Source organism: Lichenostomus cassidix, chromosome 17 (genome assembly GCF_008360975.1).
Source record: "Lichenostomus cassidix isolate B80296 chromosome 17, HeHo_3.0, whole genome shotgun sequence".
In the NCBI taxonomy this organism is placed as follows: Eukaryota; Metazoa; Chordata; class Aves; order Passeriformes; family Meliphagidae; genus Lichenostomus; species Lichenostomus cassidix.
In genome coordinates, this window is record NC_139497.1 from 5,088,869 (window position 1) to 5,109,649 (window position 20,781).

The 20,781-nt window shown below is 56.3% G+C and overlaps 1 long non-coding RNA gene across 4 annotated transcripts in view; it reads right to left on the bottom strand.

The window, feature by feature from the left end:
• Nucleotides 1–20,781, bottom strand: part of LOC146429906 (uncharacterized) — a 116,616-nt gene that overhangs the window by 2,618 nt on the left and 93,217 nt on the right. For 2 of the 4 annotated variants that reach the window (XR_014855484.1, XR_014855486.1), the window contains 3 exons: nucleotides 15,781–15,891; nucleotides 14,455–14,577; nucleotides 897–1,163 (listed from right to left, as the gene is read on the bottom strand). This is a non-coding gene — a long non-coding RNA (uncharacterized LOC146429906). Of the gene's footprint in view, nucleotides 1–896; nucleotides 1,164–14,454; nucleotides 14,578–15,780; nucleotides 15,892–20,781 lie in introns of those variants that run through there. The other 2 variants (XR_014855485.1, XR_014855487.1) reach the window with 2 other exon arrangements.

The window sequence follows — 20,781 nt, forward strand, 5'->3', positions numbered from 1 at the left end:
TGTGGAGGCAGCACAAGAGGTTCAGCCATTGTCCCCACCAACATGGGAAAGCCCAAGCCCACATCACACCCAGCAAGGGGACACAACCCTCCGCTCAGGCAGCGCCACAGCAGGAGGAGGAAGGAATGGAGCGGGATAAGGAGGGAGAGAAGGAAAGAGAAGGAAGAAAAGGAGAAAAATGAGTTTTCCTGCTGCCCCAGCGGTGTGGCGATTGATCGGGTGCAGGCTGGTGTGGAGCGGTGCTGAGAGCCTCATTCCCCACCGCCGGCTCACAATTATTGGAAAAAACCCGGCGCTGCTGCTGCAGTGAAATTAGTTATTGATCTCTTGTCTGGGTGACAAGCGCGGTGCTGGGGCTGCTCTCCCACCGTCCAGCCCCGCAGCTCCTCCGCCCAGCCCGCCGGGGCTCAGCCTCCCGCGGCCGCCCCCGGGTGGGTGTCAGGAGGGGACCGGAGGTCTCAGTGCTCACCCAGGCTCCAAAGCTGCTCCCCAGGGAGGTTTCACTCACCCCACCGCACACAAGGAAGACGTCAGGAGGAGAAAAAGGGCTCTGCCCCACTCAGGATGGGATCCCTGAGTGCTGACAGCCTCCCACCCCCGCAAAGCTTTGCCTCCCCCACCCGCCACCATCTCCTGGCCCCCAGGGATTGGGGTCAGGGTGTCCTGAGCCCTTTTCCATTTGCCGATAACCTGGCTATCGCGGAGGGAGATAAGGCAGAGGGAAATCAGGCAGCCAGAGAGCTTTTGTTGTCTGAAAAGGCTCTGCACATCCCTGGCCGCAGCTGGCCGGAGAGGCTGGAGCAGCGTCTGCTGCCTGGTCCCGCGGGGACAGGGACACGAAGGGACTGTGGCGCTGGGGCAAGCGGTGTCTGCTCTTCCCAGGGGAACTTTCAAAGTTTCAATAACAAAAATCGGATATTTATTTTCTTTTTGTAATTCCTGGCGGGAGGCAGGAACAACAGGGGACATTTCAAACAATCCTGTTTTCTTCCCAACGTAGTCACCAGAGAAACACTTTGCCCCGGAGCAAAGTTGGGGTTTGGTTTCCAGAGGGTTTGTTTGGAGTCTCACCTTTGCTTTGAGTTCATCAAGGTGTTTCTCGTCACTGGCAGGGACAGGCTTGAGGCTGGGTTTTGAGTCTCCTCGGTTCCTTCAGGGTTTAACTGTTCACAGGATTTTTTTCCATCAACATTTTGCTCCAAAAACCAACTCCCTGAAGTGATCCCTCCCCGCGGTGTAATAAAGTGGCTTTTGGGATGTAAATGAAAAGCCAGGTGATGGGCTCCTGCTGGCCAGCGGTCACTGTAAAACCCACTTAATTTTTGCTTGGGCTTCTTTAGGGTCCCTGTGATGGGGATGCAGCCTGTGACCCTCTGCTTGGAGGGTCCTGTGGGCGGTGGGTGTAAATTGCCACAGGGAGGGCACGAGCTCATGGCACTGCCCATGCACAGAGCCTGCTGCCTGTGCTGGTGGCAGGATGCCATGAGGGACACAGTGGGGACAGGATGGACCAGGATCTGTCCCATGAGTATCTTCCAGGGATGGGCAGAAAGTGCCAGTGATGTGACAGGCAGGGGGGACAGCGGCTGGAGGCCACTAAGGGACACCGAGGTGGCTCACGGGATGTCCCCAAGCCCTGTGGCAGCGGGCACAGGCAGCTCTCACCTCCTGCCTCCCTCTCAGCATCCCAAGCAGGCAAGACCCTGTCTGCATGTGTGTCCCTGGGGAGGCTGAGGGATCCTGGCCCCTTTCCCAGCCCCAGACAAAAGCCTGGGAACAAAAGCCTGCGGGATGCGGGAGGCATCTCCCGGCCGGGGGGTATTTGTTTAGCCCGGGGGGGAGGTGAAGAGGGGAGAGGAAACTGCATTTCAAAGTGTTTCACCCTTTGAAAACCCTTCACAGCCCCCCCAGTGCCCTCTCCATGGCCCTGGTATCCCTGCGAGAGGACACCGAGTCCCCTCCGGCCACCTCCGCGTCTCTGCTGGGGAGGGAATAAGAAAGAAGATGTGGAAAGAAAAAAAAAAAAAAAAAGGCAAATGCAGCCGGGAGGAGGGAGCAGATCGCTGCGGGAGCATTTCCCTGGCTCAGCCCCTCTCTGGGTGGGGAAGTTGGAGCCCCAGCTCCAGGGACTGACTGCTGGGCTGAGAGTGAGCTTGAGAATTCATGTGTTCTCCCCACTTCTCTTAATTTTCACCATTACACTGGTGGATTTTTTTTTGGTGTTTTTTTGTTTGGTTGGTTTGGTTTCTTTTAGAGGCGTTGGTTTGTTTTTTTGGGTTTTTTTTTTTGAGGGGGATTATCCTGGGGATGGATCAAAGCCTGCACCTGGCCCCCTTCCCAATCTAGCAGCACCCAGAGCAGAGCCCTGGGCACACAGATCTCTTTGGAGGTACTGGAGGAGGTTGGCAGAAGCCACCAGTCACAGTCCATCCCTCGCAGACCTGCCCTGGATTCTCCAACAAGGTGCCACCAACACTGGGAGGGCTCTGGCCACCTACAGTCATCTACAGTCTGCTTTCCCAAGTCCCCTCTCCATTGCCCATCACCCAAAGATGGACATTTCCCTGCATCGACAAGCCCTCAGCACCTCCAGCCCTGACTGCGACACCAACCTGTGCCCCAGGGACACCGCACACGGGAGGTCTCAGGTTTCCTGGGGCTGTTTCGGTGTTTCATCACCCTAAAAGCACCCATTTCATCCGGGACCAGGCAGGGAGGTGCAGCAGAAATAGCCTCTGGCATCTTTTCCTGAGAAGCAGCTTCCCAGTTTGCAACTGGGCACTGTCCCAGTGAGTTACCTTCACCTTATCACCGTACAGGAAGGCACCGTGCGAGCGAGCTAGCGCAGCCCCACACCTCAATAAAAGTGGGATGTGGATCCCAGACGCTCCTGCCACCCTCCAGAGCCCAATATTCCGCAGAGATGAAGTGGGAGAGAGGTGCAGACAACGGGGCTGACCACATCCACCGGCTCTCCTGCCTCCCCGCTTCCCTCCGGCGCGCTGGCGGAAGCCGAGCCCACGCCGACAGCGGCGGCTGGGCAGATGGAAAGACCAAATGATGGCTTTGCAGGGGGCCTGGGATTTGTTTGAGCCATCGCTGTCTCAGTGAGTGACTTCGAATAACGGATACACTTGAGAAAATCGCCATCTGCTCCCGGACAATTCGCAACCAGAGGAAAAGGTGAAATAAATTCAGCGACTGTATTATCCGCCCGTCCGCAGCTCCGACAGCAGGGTCAGGCTTTGTGCAGCGTCCTGAAAGTGATTTGGGAATGAGAGGATGGTTTGGGATGAGCAAAGAGCAGACAACCAGAAAAGGATGGAAGAGTTGAGGCCCCGGGATGTTGCGCCCGCAGCAGGGCTCTCCCGGCATCCCGGGTCTGGTGAGTTTGGCAGGAAGACAAAATCTCACCAGATCCGTTATTTTTTTTCCATCTCAGAATTTCGAGTGCCTCCTGCTTCCAGCTGGGCTGGAAATACCACAAAAACAGATGCTACAATGCAGCACATTTCGTGTTTCAAGCACTGGAAGAAATCAGACATGAAAAATAAATGCAGGGGGTTGCAGTGCCGGCCCCACTGGCTGGGCTGGCAACGAGGCTGAGGGCAGCTGGAAGAGCCCTCAAACCCATGGCTCAGCCCATGCCAGGCTCAGCAGCTTCAAAAATCAAACCCTTCATCCTCAGCAAAGCAAACCCATTTCCGGGGGCAGATGAAAATGCCCCCTGCATCTCTGCTCTGCCATGCTTGTGAGCCCAGAACCCCCATACAGCTTAGACCGATGTTTGTTGTGCCATTAGGAGGGGAATAAATCTTTCCCCCAAAGTCACAGCACTGTGCAGCAGTCCCTGTCTGGAGGGATCCCTGGTGCTTCTAACAGGACCTCACTTGGGGAGAAAAACACTCAGTGTTTGGTCTTGCAGCAGTGGGAGGACCTGGGGAAGAACAGGGCTGGATGTGACCATTTTTGGTGCCCTTTTGCTCCTGGCAAGCCCAAAGTGAGGGTGCACAAGTGCCCAACACTGACGTTGCCCTGCATTCCACTTGCACTGAAGGGAGCCTGTTGCATGGGTGATGATGGGATTTATTCCGCCTTTTCCTCCTCTCTGGACTTTACCTGTTTGGCACCTGGGGAACATCACCCAAGCTGGTCTCACCAGCACTGCCTTGGCTAATCCAACCACCTCATCCCACTCCAGCCCTCCCCACTGGGACACAGCCCATGGGGGTTGGATGGGACAGCCTGCCTCCCACCCAGGCAGCCCCTCTTCCCAGGGAATGGCTCCTGGCCCCACACATCTGAGACCCCGCTGGACCCATGGTGCTGCCACAGGCCAGGGGAAATGAGCCAGGGATAAACCCTCCTGAGGGGCAGTGGCTGCCAGGGCAGGTGTGGATGTGCTGCTGTGTGGGTGCAGAGCAGAGCCCCCACGATGTATTTGCTGCCCCCATGGGAGATAAAAGTCACATTTATTTGGAGCAGGCAGGAGGTGGGCAAACGTCTGCCTCAGAGAGAGAGAAAAATTACCCCGACTAAGGTGTCACAGGGAGTCTCCAGCTGGGGAGGTGACTGGGGGGGGGGACTCTGTACAGGGGAGAACTGTAGCCATACAGGGGTCCCACCCTGCAGCACAGCATCCCTGAGCCCAGCGCTGCCAGCTGGCAACGGGTACGATGCTCCGGTGTGCGCTCCGCCTCGGCCCGGCTGCTGTTGTCACTGCCTGTCCCCTCCTCACGGCGCTGCTCGGACGGGTCACCACCTGGATCCCAAAAGGTTTCATGCCAAGAGGCATGGGGAGGGAAAGCAAGTGCCTGGGAACACGAGCCCAGCTGGCAGCCTGAGGAAGTGGAGGATGAGGATGGAGAGGAAGCGGAGGATGAGGATGAGGATGAGGATGAGGATGAGGATGAGGATGAGGATGAGGATGAGGATGAGGATGAGGATGAGGATGAGGATGGGGAGGCAGGCGGGATGGCAGGGCAGACCGTGTAGCCGAGCGGCAGCGAGCGGGAGCGGGAAGGCGAGGCAGCGCTAGCGAGGGAGAGGGAGCAGAAATCTGTTGCCCAGGCTGTGCGCTTCGCTGTCAGCCGGCTCTGATTAACGGGCTGCCTTCCAGCTCCGCGCCGGCTGCGTTCCTGGCAGGAGCGGAGCCCCCCGGCTTCCTGCCGTAGGAGTGGCTCGCTGAAAGGTTACATTTGCACAATGTGCCGCTGGAAAAGCGGTGCCAGAGGTTGCAGGCGGGGGAGCCGGGCGAGCGGGCGAGCAGGCAGCTCCGCTCCGCTCCGCTCTGCCTGTGTAATGGAAAAAACCCTCTGGGGACACGCAGGAAAATATCAACTTACGCTCCCCCAGCAGAGCAAAGCTGGGCCCGGCCGGCCGTGGATGGGGGAACGAGAGCACGGGATGGGGCGATGGTGGTGAGCATCCCCAGAGCCTCAGCGCTGCTCCGGATCAGCCCAAGGCAGGGCAAAGCAGGACTCTGCCCAGCACCCCATCGCCCTGGGCTGTGGGGCAGTGAACCCCTCCTTCGGGATGCTCCCCAGAAAGGCTTTGCACTTGACATCATCAGGATCTCACGTCTGCTGCTTGGTGGAGAAAGCTGAGGCTGTTGAGGGGAAATGTTCGAATCTGGCAAGGAAGAATTTCCTCCGATGGAGGCTCAGTCCGCACTGCTGTGATTTATGGGGCTTGGCACAACCACGGCTACATCCACACACACACGCACATGTCTCATCCCCAGCTTTCCCAGCCCTTCTACCCTGTAACTTTTGGTCTGGGAATATTATTTTGGTGTCTGGAAAGTCCAGCTCAGATCGCTGAGCCCACCATAGCTGCTGTCTGCTCTACAGCATACCCTAAAAAACTGCTCACCTCCTCCATCATCCCTCTTGCATCAAATTCTCCTGGTCAACTCAGCACCCTCCAGGGCAAAGCCCTTCGTCCCTGCCTGCACAAGACTTTTCCTTTCACTTTCTCATTTCCTTATTGCATCTCAGCCGGGTCACCTTTTTGTCCCCCAGCCACGGAGGAGGGGTCAGGGCAGCAGGGGCAGCACCCACCCTCACCCCAGGGTGCTGGAGCCAGCTCACTCTGTCTTGTAGGAGCCGACATTTTCCTTTTTGTCTCCCTTGTTTCCTTGGTTTCAAGCTTTTACTTCCTCATTGAGCCCCTAATTAAAAAAAAAAAAAAAAAACAAACTCCAGAGGAATCCCAGATTTGGTGCACTCAGAGCGGGGCTGGAGCTGCCCTTGCAGGCTCTCCATCCCCGGGTGGGGGACCCTTGGCCATGCCTTGGCTCCTTGGGTTTGTCCCAAGGCTTTTAAATCCCCAGACTCCAAACCCCACCAGGTGCCCCTGCTCAGCATGGCCCAGCCTGGTCCCCACCCCGCTGGGGTGTGAGTCCTCCCCCTCCGCTGTCCCCGGCTTCCCTCTGTGTTTTCATTAGGATTTGGAGATAAGCTTCCAAATAAAGGCAGTGTTTTTAACCACTTTGCCTTATCAGCCGGCATCCAACAGCATTCCCCATCCACACAGCGAGGCTTGGAAGATGCTCTAGGGGAAAAAGGGACCCCAGTCATGCAGACCTGTCCTTCTCCCAGTCCCACAGCTTGCATGGTGGCTCCGGAGGGCACCAGTGGCTTTGGGAAACTATTTTTGGTACTGGCCTCTGCTCGGGGACAGCAGTGTTAATGCAACCACATGCATGAATACAACCCAAGGACCACTTCAGCACACCTGGATTTTATTCCTGGTTCTGCCACTGGCCCGGGGATGACCTTCAGCAAGTTGTTTCCCTTCTCTGTGCCTGTGTTTCTGCTTGCTCTCCTCTCTCAGCCCTCCCTAAGCCCAGCAATGCTCTGCCCCAGCCCGAGGAGACTCCGAGTTCACAGCATCCCCCACAAAAGGTGAGCAAACAGCAGCAGCTCTGAGCACCCCTGGGTCCTACATCCTCCAAGTGCTCACCAGAGCCCCCCCTCACTGAGCCCCCTCTGCACCAGGCCATCCCATGGCTCATTTTTCCAGCATGTGTGCAAAGCTCTGAATATAGGAACCAGCTGCCAGCAGCTTCCAGCCCCCAAAAGCTGCCCTGGGGAAAATCAGCTCCTCACAGGAGCCTTGCCATGGGGGTGTTCTGGGCGACAGGGCTGAAGATGGTCTCACTCTCTTCCCGCAAGTATTGGGGACCATGTAGGGGGCACAAGCCCTCCAAGGAGGAGCATAGCGGAGTCACATGAATGATAGCAACAAACTCACCCCCTTTAGCATTCAGCTTTTGGAGGCAGCAAACCAATCCAAACACCCCAGAAATGCCCTACTGTGGTCACCTAAAGAGTCCCCACACCACAGAAAGTCCCTGTTAGAGCTCAGCCCCATTAGAGACCCATTACTGGCAGTGCAGAAGCACTTCTACCTGCCTGATATGGACAGGAACACAAACATAGGCCATTCTACCCCTCACTGGGACTGGGATGGCAGGGGTAAACATGTCCCATGTTAAATGCCTCCAGTGCAGAGGGGATCCCAGAAAGCTCCACTGCAGGCCCTGTTGCCAGAGCATGCAAAGAATACCAATGCCAAAGCACAGCCAAGACCCCAGGCTCTTTAGGGAATCAGATCTGGCCACAGCACTCAGCATGGTGGCTTTTGGGGACCAGTGTGTCACACTGGGAACTGCTGAGTCCTCTCACCTCCATCCTGCACTCACTGCCTTTCATGAGTCAGAACCCATCTCAAGGATGAGGTTGTTTCCTGCCTTTTTCCCAAACAAGGTCCCCAGCCATACCAAAAACCCTTCAGTCCACTGAGCCCTAGCTTGTGGAGAGCAGAGATCTGGCGGATCGCATGGGGCTGGCGTTCTTCCTCCTTTCCAGCTGTTAAATTGCATTATGGACAGTTAAAAATACATCACATACTTTCCTAATGTGACTTTTCCGTGGTAAGCAGCAGCACGGCTGCCATTGAGATGCTGGAGGTCGCAGGAGAGCTGCTCACTTGTGTCCATGGATGGCCAAATTTGGGTCCCACAGAAGGGGATTGTGTGGCCCCATGGCAGATTTGACCTCAGCAGACTAACCCAATGGGCTCACTGCCTCTTGCCTCAGTTTCCCCACATATGGTCCATTCTCTGCAGTAAGATCTCACATGAACTAAAACGTGACAGGGTTTGTGGGGCTTTACAGAAAACGGGTCTTTTGCACAGGGATCAGAGGTTAATAGAAGCCCAGGGTTGAGCTGGAAATGATCTGTTAATACATTATAGCAGAAAAACCTAATTCCTGAGTGTGACTTCAACTGACCACATGGAAATGCCAGAGGGACATGGCCTGGCTGGATCCCTCAGGGGGCACGGGGCATGGCCAAGGCAGCTGAGCCCAGCCTGAGGCAGGAGCATTGCTGTAAGCCATGTGTGAGCTGGGGTCAATCTTCCCTTCCAGCAGCACAGCAAGCTCTGCTGAGGTCTGAGGTGGGAGGGAGAAACACCCTTTGGCTTGCTGGAGCACTTGAGGGACCAACCTGCATCCCCAAGGATGGGCTCTGTTGCAGCCAGAGACACCTGTGGTGAGGGGAAGGTGAGAAGAGAGAAAAAAATGATCCCCTTGGATCCAAGTCCAGCCCCCTTTGACCCAACCAGCCTCATCTGACCCAGACCAGCCCTGAGAGCACCTCCTCAGCTCCTCTCAGGACCAATTCCACGGCCCCATAGAGGAGCCCAGCACCCCAAAACAGCTAGGACATCCTGGACCCCAGCAAGGAGCTGGGATGGGGAGGAGAACCTACAAGAGGGTGAGGAAGGAGTTAAACCCCCAGCACTGCCAGCCCCCCCTCCTGCTTCTCTGCTAACTTTGGGAGGAAGGGAATAGCATAAAGGTAAGAGTGGAGGAAGGAGAGAGGAGACAGATGAGAGAAGGAGCGAGGGAGAGGGGGAGCGGGAGAGAGGAACAGACGGCAGAGAGGGAGAGCGTGGGGGGGAAGATGATGACGCTTCTCCTCCATCTCGGCAAGAGGCAGATAGAGGGGAGCAAGGGGGAAAAAAAGAGAAGGCAAAGACCAAGGGAACATGGGAGAGGGAGAAGGAAGGAGCCGGAGCGAGGGAGCATGTGTGAAAGTCGCAGTGAGAGAAGGGGCCTCTTTGATTCCCCGTGCCTCATACCAGACAGTGTCTAGACTGCAGCAATTATTGTCAGCTCAGAACACCCAGGCATTGCCATTTCAGCTGAAAGGGAGCTTAACAAAGAGCGAGGGAGAAAAAAAAATACCCTGCCGGCGGTGAGCTGGGCTCCCTCCAGCACAAGGGGCTCTTCGGAGGGTCCTCCTTGCCTGTGCCCCCCTGAGCCCCAACCCCAGGTGCCCCCACTGCAGTGGCTGTGGAGGAGGCCACGGGCTGTGAGCAATTCCTGAGCCAGCTCTGGGTCTTTGGCTGGTTTTGGGGTGCAGCTGCTGGGTTCAACTCTCCCTGCAAGCCCAGGTTATGGGGCTGAGGGCATGGCAGGCAGGGCTGGAGGAAAGGGCCCTTTGGGGAGGTCAGGGTGGCCCAGTGGCAGCATTTGGCTGTGAGTGCCCATGGAGCTGCTCCCCAGACCAACAGCAGATGGCCAGAAGGACACCTTGGCCTCACCCCAGAGTCTGGCTGATGCACACACCTCCTCCAAGCAGTGGGGATGTGAATCCTAGTGCTGGGCACCCCAATACATGCTGCTCCTGCAACTCCTCAGCTCCCTTGGGTCTCAAGAAATCATGGGAGGTCACTCGTCACTAGAGGAGTTACCCTTTCCCCTCTCAAGCCCTTTGCCCTCTGAGGGGCTTTTGTGCTCCCTGCAGGTCTGGGATGTGGCTGAGACTCCCAAGAGGGAATTAACACCCAGAACTGGCTGTGATTCAGGAATTCCTGCCTCCCGCTGGAAACGCCCACCGCATGCCCACCCCAGCTCTGTGGTGACGGCCAGCTCTGAATACCTCAGAGGGGAAGAGGTGAGAAGGAGAATTTCAGTGCCCTGTCTCAATCGCTTCCACAGATTTTGGGGTGGTGATGATCCCACCCCTCATCTGCCCTGCAGATGAGCCCCTTTGGAAGCATCCCCAGATCCAGGGCTCTGCCACCCATCTTCAAAATTTGGGTGCAGAGAGCAGCATGGCCAAATGACCTTCTCCACTGCTGGATGGCACTGGGGATCATCCCTGCAGAGGCTCATGGCATGTCTGCTGGGAAAGGCAGCCGATCCCTCCAGATGCTGGAGCACAGCTCTGGTTTAATTAGCACTTTTAATGCTTGGAAAGGAGGCGCCAGGGAATACCCAGCAGGTTGGACATGATTTCCTCACTAGTGATCCAGCTTGGCAAAAGGGAAGCTCCCCAGCTTCAGCTTGCTCAGCTGGGATGGGGTGACTTTGCCTTGAGGTTTAAACCATGGCAAATACCCTTGGTGAGCCCACTTGGGCCCCTAAGTGCAGGGACACCTCTGTCAGGAGGCATTTTTGTAACAAACCCCAGCAGTCAGCACGCTCTGCCAGCGTGGGTTGTACTTTGAGCACTGCCTGACCCCAAACTGGCTCAACTCAGCTGTTTGTCCTTGTCCCTCTCTGCCTTTGAGGAACAACATCCATTTTCTGGCCAGGTCTGGTCATGTCTGCTAAATCAAGGACTTTTCCTCCCCTGGGTACACAGCACTGATGTTGCTGTGTGGATAAAATCAGCCTCGTTCAGGATCTGGCTGCTGTGGCAGACCAGAGGAGATGACAGCACAAGTCCTACAAAGGGCCAGGATGGCAAAACCTGCCTGGGGAGGAACTTGTCCCCTAGTTCCCATGGCTTGCCATGGCATGGTCATGGAGATGATGCCATTTCCCAGTGCAGGGCTCCCCAGGTGAAGGTCAGAGGAGGGGAGCACTTGCTCTGCCCATTGCTTACCTCTCCCATTGCAGTGGTGCCCTCAGCTCCCTCACAGGCTTCTGCATCTCAGGGATGGAGTTCTAGCTCCAGCAAAACCCCACAGCCAGGGCTGGGAATGCTCCAGCCTCGGAGGACACTGAGCTTCCAACAAGTGTGGCTGCTGCAGTGAAACAAGTCTGTGATATAAGCAGTGGCAGGTCCTCCCCTTGAGAGCTTGGGCTTTGTTTGACCCTCACAAGGAGCTTTTGGCCAGCCTGCCCTGACCCAGAGATGGACCAAGAGGAGCCCAGGCCTGTGACTGACTTGTGGGCTTTGGGAAGTGTTTTTCCAAAGACCTGAAAACCCACAAGGTTTCAGAAGTATTGCCCCAGGGAGTAGACACAGCCATGAAATGCACCAGGACTGCCACCAGGGCTGCCACCAGGGCTGCCACCGAGGCCCCTCTGCTGGTCTCTGATGCCAGACTTCCACTGAAGCCTAGGAAGGCAATGCAAGAAAAAAGACATTGCCTTCTCCTCCGTGATACACCCAGTGTCCCTCGCTTGGGCAGCCTGAGCCTTCCAAGGCAATTTGGAGAGTCCCAGCTCCCCACAGAGCCCCTCCAAGACCCAGCCCCACAGAGGGATGTGGGGCCACCAGCAGCCCACAAAGCCACCAACATGTGCCCACAGCCAAGGCCTCCCGGGTCCCCCGCATCTCCCCAGAGCTCTGAAATGGCCACAGTTCCCAGCAGCAGGGAGAGCAGGGATCCGGGAAGCGACCGCCGGTGTACGTGCGGTGTGTGTGAGCGGCCGGGTGGGAGGGGAAGCGGCGGCATCCTGCTCCCCGGACAGCCCCGGGGCACCGCCGTGCGCCGGACAGCCCGGGGGCGGCGATGGGAGCGAAGGCACAGGGCAGCCTGAGCTCTCTGGCCGCAGCAGGGACACCATCAGCTGGACTTGGCACGGCTCAGCATCCTGTCCTGTCCTCAGCCCCGCGCCAGGGCACATGAGCAGCCCTGGCACCTCTGTGCCACACCACGACCCTCGCTCGCCTTCCTGCTCTTCATCCCTCCCCTCTGCAAAGCTGTCTGCAAATGCCAACTGCCTGTTTTCCAGTTCCTCCAGATTTACCCCCTCCTCCTCCTCCTCCTCCTCCACCCCCCCTTCCTTCCTTTCTTCTTCCTGGGTTAAAAATAATCAAGTTTCTGGGAAGCAGCAGCCCTGCTGCGCCTGCCTCCCTGCACTCGCGCCCCGGAGAATAGCTCGGCTCGGCTCGCTCCGGCCCCTCCTCGCTGCTCTCTCCTTCCTCCTCCCCACCCCCTACAGGGATCTGACTAATATGCTTGGGCTCTGCTTGCCAGCTCAGCTGGAAAGGAATTTAACCATTGCCTGGCCTGGAGGGAAGGAGTGGAGAGCCCAGACCTCCCTCTATCACCGGGACCCCTGGTCTGGGTCTCTGCCCGGCCGTGCTCCCTTGGGTGCTGCCCAGAGGATGATGGAGGAAGAGGGATGCATGGTGCCAGCACCCCATGGCACCCAGCCCCAAACCCACGCGGGTGCAACAACTCTTGTGGGCTCCCTCAGAGGTGTCCTGCCTTCCTGCAGGCAAAATGCAGCACCTCAGTGCCATGGTCCCCGTGGCTCGGTCCGCGGGAGATCCTGATCCAGCCACAGGTGCTACCTGGGCACCCACATCCCTGCCTGTGAGTGGCCACAGGCCTCAGCGCTGGCTGAGGGGGGAGCTGGGGTCCCACGCCATGCTGCTCAGGAGTCACAGTGGAACCTGCAGCTCCAGCCCCACTGCTGTGAGGTCTGCAGGGAGTGATCCCCGGGCTCAGGCATCCGTGGCTCAGCACTACTGCGGTGCAGCTCTATAAGGAGCTGGCAGCCCTCTGCTGACTGCCGGGACTCAGCTGCTCCTTCAGCACAGAGGGTAGAAAACAGGAGCAAAGGCAGTGTCACACCTGGGTAAAAACCACGCAGGGAGAAAGCTCCTCCGAGGCTAAACCGGGTGCTAAAACGCCAGTGTTGGTGCAGATCCCCTCCACTGTCTCCCCTTGCCAGCCAGGCTCTGAGCACAAGCAGATTTCCTAGCACAGGAGTGGGAGACACGGCTCAGCTTTACAGCACGACACGCAAAGCACAAAGCCTTGACCAAGGTTATCCCAGAGAGTCTGTGGCAGAGCTGAGAGCTGACCCCCCCTCCCCGCCTCCCCGAGGCTCCAGCTTGCTGGTGTATTGCAGCATCTCCCTGCTCCGCCAAAAGCTCCCCTTGAAATCTCCTGGCCAATGCAGAAGGACTCCAAGGCCAGAAATCCCAAGCTCAGCACCCCAGCGGTGAGCAGAGCCAAGAGGCACAGGCTCGGCCGGCGCTCACCCCCCGCGCTGGCTGGCTCAGCCCGGCTGCTCCGGTGCCAGGGCACAAACCGTCCCGGAGGAGGACACTGCCCTTCCCGGAGCCTGATGCCGGGAGAGCTGGAAGTGCAGCCCCTCCGGAGATGGGGCTGGGGAGGAGAGGGCACTGGGCACAAGGTAGGGACCAGGCGAGTGCAGGAAATCTGCTGCCAGAGGACCACTGTCTAGCTGCTGGGATGCCCGGTAGAGAGGGGTCCACATTGCAAAAGGGACCTGAAAGAAGATGTCTTCTCTCCAAATCCTCCCTTAAATGGCAGTTCTGTTGTAAAATAGGGTAGGATGGAGCCCAGTGTTTGTTTTCTCTGCAGGACTCAAGCGCGGCTCAGCCTGGGACTGTGAAGCCAGGCGGGCTCCTCACTGACAGCCCTGCAGGAGCACGATCTGCAGCCCCGGCTCTGCTCTCCCGAACGCTCCTGCAGAGCCACAGCTCGGTGCTCAGGGCTCAGGGCAGGAGAGAGGAGGGGAATAAGCATCCAGTTCACTCCTAACTCAGCTGCCTGCCCAGGCAGCTGGGGCTGGAGGGAGCAGGGTGGGTGTGTGTGGGACCTGCAAGCTCTCACTCTGCACCAGGGGCCAGAGCCTCTGTGGTCCCACAGAGCTGACAGTCAGGGCGTGAAGGAAGTGATGGCAGGACACAGACAGGAGCAGGAGCAGGGCCAGGCTCTGACCATCCCTTGGTGAGCAAAAACACTCCCATTCCAAATTCCCTGGTGCCTTTGGAGCTCCCTCCAGCCCTGCCTGCCCCACAAGCCCTGCAGCAACCTCAGCAGCCAGGAAACGCTGGCAGGAGTGAAAGGGATTGAGAAATTGCAGGCAGCAGGATGAGACACGAGCCAGCACAAGCAGGATGTGACTCGGGGGTGACTGGGACTGCCGGAGGGGTGTCACCAGGAAGTGGTACCTGGGGCCCATCCTGTTCCCTCCCTCTCACGCTCCTCACAGCTGAGCCCAAGCCCAGCCTCTGCTCCCTACACAAGTCACCAGTCCCATTTGTGTTTCACCACCTAACTCCTCTGTTAACAGCACAGTGATATTTTCCCCTTCCATCCACCACAGGATTTTGCACTTCCAACCTGCCCGAGGCTGTTGCCCAGGGCTGTCCATTCTACCCGGGGCTGTCCCTGTCACCACAGTGCCCCAGCTCCCTCACCCCATCTGCAGGGCACACCTGATATTTTCTGAGGTTTTTCTGCACAGACTGGATGGCATCAGTGGGAGGTTTGGGGCGAAGGGGAGCTCAGACACTGGCTAGACTTCTCCCTTGTCCTGCCTCAGACCAGCTGTTGTAGCGCTGCAGGAAAGGAGAAAGGAGAGGATGAAGAAGGAGGAGAAGCAGAGAAGAAAAAAACAAAAAACACAGGAAAAACATTTTTCCCCCACTAAACACCCAAAGCTTTGTTTACCCACCAGCCCCTCAAGCTGAGGCTGGCTGATCCCAAGGTGGTGTCTGCCATGGGTGTTGTCTTCCCTGTAGCTCCCATCTCCTAGTCCCTCACCCGCCTGTCCCCTCTGTGTGCCATGATCCCTGATGAGGTCTCCAGCTCATCCTCACATTTCATAGCTCCAGCATGGCTAAGGAAAGCCAGCTCAGATGCCATTCCTGCAAAACAACCTGCCCTTCCAGCCAAGGAGTTCAGCTCAATTCCTGACCCCTACCTGCATCCAGGCTCACCAGCCTTCCCTTCACATGAGAAATTATTTGCCTCAGAAGAGGAAAAACAGAACAACAGGGGATAGATCCAGCTGTTGAATCCAGTAAAGACCAAAGCTTCTTCTGCTTCAGCTGCTTCCTTGCCATGGGGCAGGACAACAGGGAGATGTCAAACTGCTATGGGGCAGAGCCCAGGACACCCAGCCCCCTGGTAGATAAAGACATCCCACATTCCTACAGAAAGACACCATGGAAAAGACCCTATTGCACAACAGCTCCAGCACTGGGCAATAAAATTTCAAGGGGTCCAAGGTGCTGCAGCTCTCCTTTTCCATCTCTCCCACAGGCAGGGCACAAGGACATGTTCCCAGAGGAGAGAGAATTCCAAAGCTTGGGATGGAGAAATGGGCGTGCAGGAGTGCAGTTAAGCCTGGCAACCAGGACATCCTCCTGGGACATTCCTCTGGACTCAGGAGGATTCAGGAGCAAACAAACACATCACAGCAACTCCCTGAAGCACAGAGTCACTCTCTGGGTAACACAGTGTCTCCAACGTGGGGCAAAACCTTTATCCTCCATCCATGATCCAGGAGTGTCCCCATTGTCTTTCCATGGCCAGTTCCAACCCTGGCCGGGAGGCACCAACTGTGAGGCTGTGAGGGGACTTTAGCTGTGCTCTACTCACTGGGTCACTCCCTTCTTTCTAAGAGCTGAAGGGAATTTTCTTTGTTTGGTTTTGAGGGAATAGTAAATTCACAAACAATTGGAAGATTCAAAAAGGCTGAATCATCCTGAAACTCAGGGTGAAATTGAAAAATTATTTGGAATAAAAATGAGAAGTACCTGTGCTGGGCAAGGAGATGGCCTGGAAGATGTCAAACCACCTTCTCCCATCAGTCACCTGATGATCTGTTTTATTTGGGCATTTTCTAAAAGAATCTTCTAGACTTCTTCCTTAAAAAAAGAAAATTTTTTTTCAGTTCAAAAAATTAGCTCAACGTAAAAAAAGAGGTCTAAGTAAAGTAGGCAAAACCCAAACAAAACAAAACAAAACAAAACAAAAACCTTTGCGACCAAACAAAACATTCTGGCTTTACCAAAAACAATTATTTGCACCGGGATGGGGTATTTTGTGGTTTATTTTCTTTTCCATTTTACCAGAAATTGCCTCCTAAATCCTTGCTCTGGGTTAGCATGGCCCAATTCCTGCACCCAAGACATTGAATTTGGGCACCAAGCAACACTTCCCTTTCATTTTTCCAGCAACATGGTTCTCCATCAACAGATCAGACCCCCTGGAGTTATTGCCTTCTCCAAGAAAGATGAACACTTTGGTTCTCCTTCCTCATAGACCTCAGAGCTTACCCTGTGCTCCATCACAGGACCCTCACCCAGCCTTGAGTCCCTTTAAGCCTCCTTAATAACAACTCAACAACCCAACAGCCACCTCTACTCTGAACCTCCTCTGGAGAGGGGAACAGAGTCTCTTCTCAGGAGACCTGATTTCCAATCCAACCTTATCCAACCCAACCTGATTTCACTCAGTCCAACCCAACCCTACCCCCCCTTCTCCTTGCCACCACAGACCAGGTGGCATCTTGTCCAGCTCCAAGCTCACCACACAGCCATGGCACCAAGAATAGAGATCTACTACCCCCCAAAAAGGCAGGTTTCCCTGAGGATGCAGTGGGGCAGGTTGGGAGGGGGGTGTTACACAAAGAGGTGCCGGGCTGCATTTCCACCCTCACGCCTGGCTGCAGAGGCAAGCGGCAGCAGGGCTGTGCATTCCAACCCCAGGCAGAGAGGTGAAACCCCAGGAAAGTAGCAAACAAGTCGAGGCGTAAATACGGCACGAATCCACGGCACTTCAGCGCGGTTCGTTATCTCCGCTTAGACTGGAGTCGGTGGAGCCGGGTTTGAGAAGAGCAGAAATATCAGCAATTAAAGATATGTCGTGTCAAAAAAACTCTAAACTGATTAAAGTTGAAGGCTCCGTTTTCTTCTTTTCATCAGAGAACGGAATCAAAACCTGCCTGGAAAGACGCGCTCCCCCCGTTCCCAGCGCTCCGAAGGCAGCGCCTGCATCCGTCCTGCTGTGTCCCTGCATTTTAATTACCACCTTATTAATATTCATGAGGCTAGGCACTCAAGGGGGATTGCAGTCTGTCATTCTCTCTCTCTTTCTCTCTCTTCCCCCCCCCACCTCTCTCGGCTGAGTCGGTGGGGTTTTTTTTTCCCTTCCCCTTCCCAACAGTTGGCGTGCCGCAGATCCGCACGCGGACGCGTGTGCGCGCAGCCCCGAAGGCGCTGAGCGTGCAAGGGGCCGCGGCGCGGGGAGGACGCCTGTGCTGGCTGGTGGCAGGGCTGGGGATGCGGGTGGGTGTGGGATTGTCCCCGCCACGCACGGCAGTCCCGGCAGCCGGAGGCAAAACTGCCCCCACCGGGAGGGAGAGCTGGCACACTTGTGAGCAGGCGTGCAAGGAGCGGGCACGGGGGGAGTGCGCCTGTGTGTGCTCACACTCACAACTCCTGGTAGCAGCATCGCTTCTGAGTGCTGGGGTGATGCTGTAGGACTTGCAGGAGAAGAAAAGGGCTCTGCAGAATGGCACCGGGTGAACGCAGCTGCCCTCAGCCCCCATACCACCACCTCTTCTTGGGAGCACCTTGCACCAAATTTGCCCCGCACCCAGTTCGCCCTGCACCCAGTTCACCCTGCACCCCAGCTCTCCATGCTCAGGCAAAAGCACCACTGCTGAAGCAGGTGAGAGCACCATGGCACAGCCACGGGACCACTGGGTCCTTGATGGAGCCACAGCCTCGGCCATCAAGGTGAAGTGGGACCTAAGGGGTCTTGCATGCATCCAGCATGTGCTCCCCAGCTGTGGCCCAGCTGCTGGTGCAGGTTGCTAGCTGGGCAAATTGGATCCCATTTGTTTTCTCAGGTCCAAGGTGCTGGCGTGCCCTGGGAGGAGAGAGGGCAGGAAGCCTGGGTTGAGGGCACACGGAGGGAATGGAGCTGGAGGTAAATCGATTTCTCATTCCTAAATTGAGCAATTTGGGGTTTGCCCTTTCCTTGCTGTCATGCAGTGCTTAACCCTTTCTACCTCCAGTACTGAAAACAGAGGCCATGTGGGCAGCAGAGAACTGTCCTGGCTTTGCAAACGCTGCTCCTTCCTATCCCCTCTCAGATCACTGTCCCAGTCCCTCTCCAAGACATGATGCAGAGGGCAGCCACAAGTCCTGGGCAGGTGCCCCCATCACCCCACACTGTTCAAAGCCATTGGCAAAGGGACACACGGGGCTGCCCCATCCCAACAGCCACCAGTTGCAGGCTGGAGCCCACCTCCTTTTTCCAGGCAGCTGCAGCCAGACCATAGTCCCACCTTCCCCCAGTATCTTCCTCTTCCATCTAACCCTAACCCCAAAGACACCCAGAATACCATCAAGAACCTGAAGCTCCTTTGGGGAGCATCCTGTATCCCAGAGTGCTGCCTCCCCATCACCAACCACCTGCAAGCAACCTGTCGAGAGACACTCCAACTCGGCGGCTCCCCAACGCCCCACTTGCTCAGCTCCACAAATATTTGAATTAAGGTCCCCTGGGGAGCCACAGTCACAGAGTAACTGATTTCTCCTCCTTCATTATATCTCTGTGTAATTTACCGAGGGACGGCAGCGTGTGCCTCCGTTTGAGCGAATTCCCAGCAGGACTCCCAAGAGCTCACAAATCAGGAAAAGGCAAGGCATTAGAATATGAAAGGTGAGGATGGTCTCCCCACCAAGACTCATCTCACTCTTCCTCAGCTCTGCCAGCCCGGAATTGTGTTTTATTTCCGCCTGCTGCCCCTTGTGCAAGCGGGGAGGTCATGGGTTGAGGATGAGCCACAGTGCCATGTCATCAGCTCTATCCCTGACTTCTGATCCTTTCTGGGCAAGAAGAAGGGAGAAAGGGTCTCCTCTCTCACGGAAACATCTCAGGAGATGCCAGGGAAGCTGATGCAGCAAAGGTTTCCAAGTGAAACTGTGTCCCCTAACCCTAAAATCTGACCTCTTTTAGCCTGTGCCTCAGTTTCCACATCTACCAAAAAAAAAAAAAAAGTCTCTCCCTCCATTTACTGGTTTAAGACTCCCAACACTGAGATGTTGAAGGTCTGTAAAAGACAACTGACATTATGAATCCATCTGTGTTGCATCTCCAGCAAGGAGGAGCTGGAGGACAATTTTGCCAGCATAGTTCTAAAGTTACCAGAAGGAGCTTGAAGAGTCACCAAGGAAAAAGAGAAAGGAAAAAATGAGAAATTTGGACCAAGGATGCACAACAGAGCTGCGTTGCATTGTTTTCTTGTGAAACACAACATGTGAGGAGGTTGGTCTTGGTAGGACCCACCTCAGTCCAAAGCCAACCCAGCTGAACCCATGGCCAACCCCCACATCTCAGCCCCGTGCCAAGGTGCCAGGGCAGGAGCAGCCTACCCTGAGAGTGGGAGGCTGTCGTTCCTGGTGGCTCTTGGAGGATGACAGGACCTTCTGCAGGTCTTTGCAGCACCTGTGGGTGGGAGTTGTCTCTCTCCAAATCCCCTGACCACTGCCACGGACTGGAGTGAAGCACTGGATGGGCTTGGAGGCAGCGAGTTCTCTGTTCCAGCTATGCTGCAAACAGCGGAGGGCAACATTTTGCTTCCTGGAAACCCAGAGAAAGAAGTATTTTTTATGAAGAGCTGCAGCTCGGAGGCAACCTGTAATGGAGATTTCAGAAAACTGGGTGTTCCCCCTTCCACCTCCTCTGCAAAGACAAAGGCTTGGCAGATGGTGGTGGTGTATCGCGGGGCTTGTGCTGGGCTTTTTTTGGGAGCTGGGTATTCAAATCCTCACTCTCATTCTTCACTTTAGAGGTATGACTGATATAAAACCTTCCCATCCCAAAATGAGCCCATCCCTGGGCTATCTCAACTTCTCAGAGCTCTTCCCACAAGCTGAGTTAAAGACCTGGGGCTGTTCAGCCTGTAACAAAGAGCTCCTTTCTCCCCAGCCTTCACCAGTTGTTGGAGTTAAATAGGCTGCGCTGAAACCAAACCAAACAAAGCCCCTGCAAAGCAGCTCCAAATCCCCGTCCCCTGGCCAGCACTCTGGATTTCCCCCGGAGCACAGGCACGGCACTCCCTGGTGTGCTATGGCTCTTTCCCTGTTGCAAAAGGTGGGCTGAAGCAGCAAGGCTGTGTTCTCTCCTGTGCTTCTTGCTGCTGGACACCCACTGGAGGTGACGAGGGGGTCTCAGAGTGCAAAACACAATCAAATGGAGCTTCTCCAGCCTCTGCCTGCCATCCCCCTGCTCCAGTGAATTTACTCCACACCCAGCCATGCTGCTGCCAGTACCGTGAACCCCCTGAAGTAGCACAGGAGGAGCCCTAATGGGCACCACGTGGCTTTCCTCAGGTGTGGGCACTCTGAGGCACCTTTCCAAACACCCTGCCCAACCCTCGCAGCCCCCAAGGGGCAAGTTCACCCTCTCCCATTTTGGGGGGGCAGGTCCCTGTCACTGGGCACCGAGCCTTCCTCCCCCCAACACTGCAGCCACCAATGTGCTGAAGCAGCTGCCTTCCCTGAGCAGGGATGTGATGGCAGACGGGGGTCTCCATCAAGGCAGGAGGGGAAATTTTGGCTATGGTAGCCCCTGGAGGGGCTGCTGGCGCCTGCGTCCCGGGGGTGCTGAGTGCGGGGGTCCGGGGCTCTCTGCGCAGGCAGCTCAGTGATCAAAGCGCCGAGCGCAGGCCGGGGCCGGGGGGAAGCAGGCGGCGAGAGATGAAACGGAGCAAAGTTCCCTGGGTTCGGACGCGGGAGTTGGAA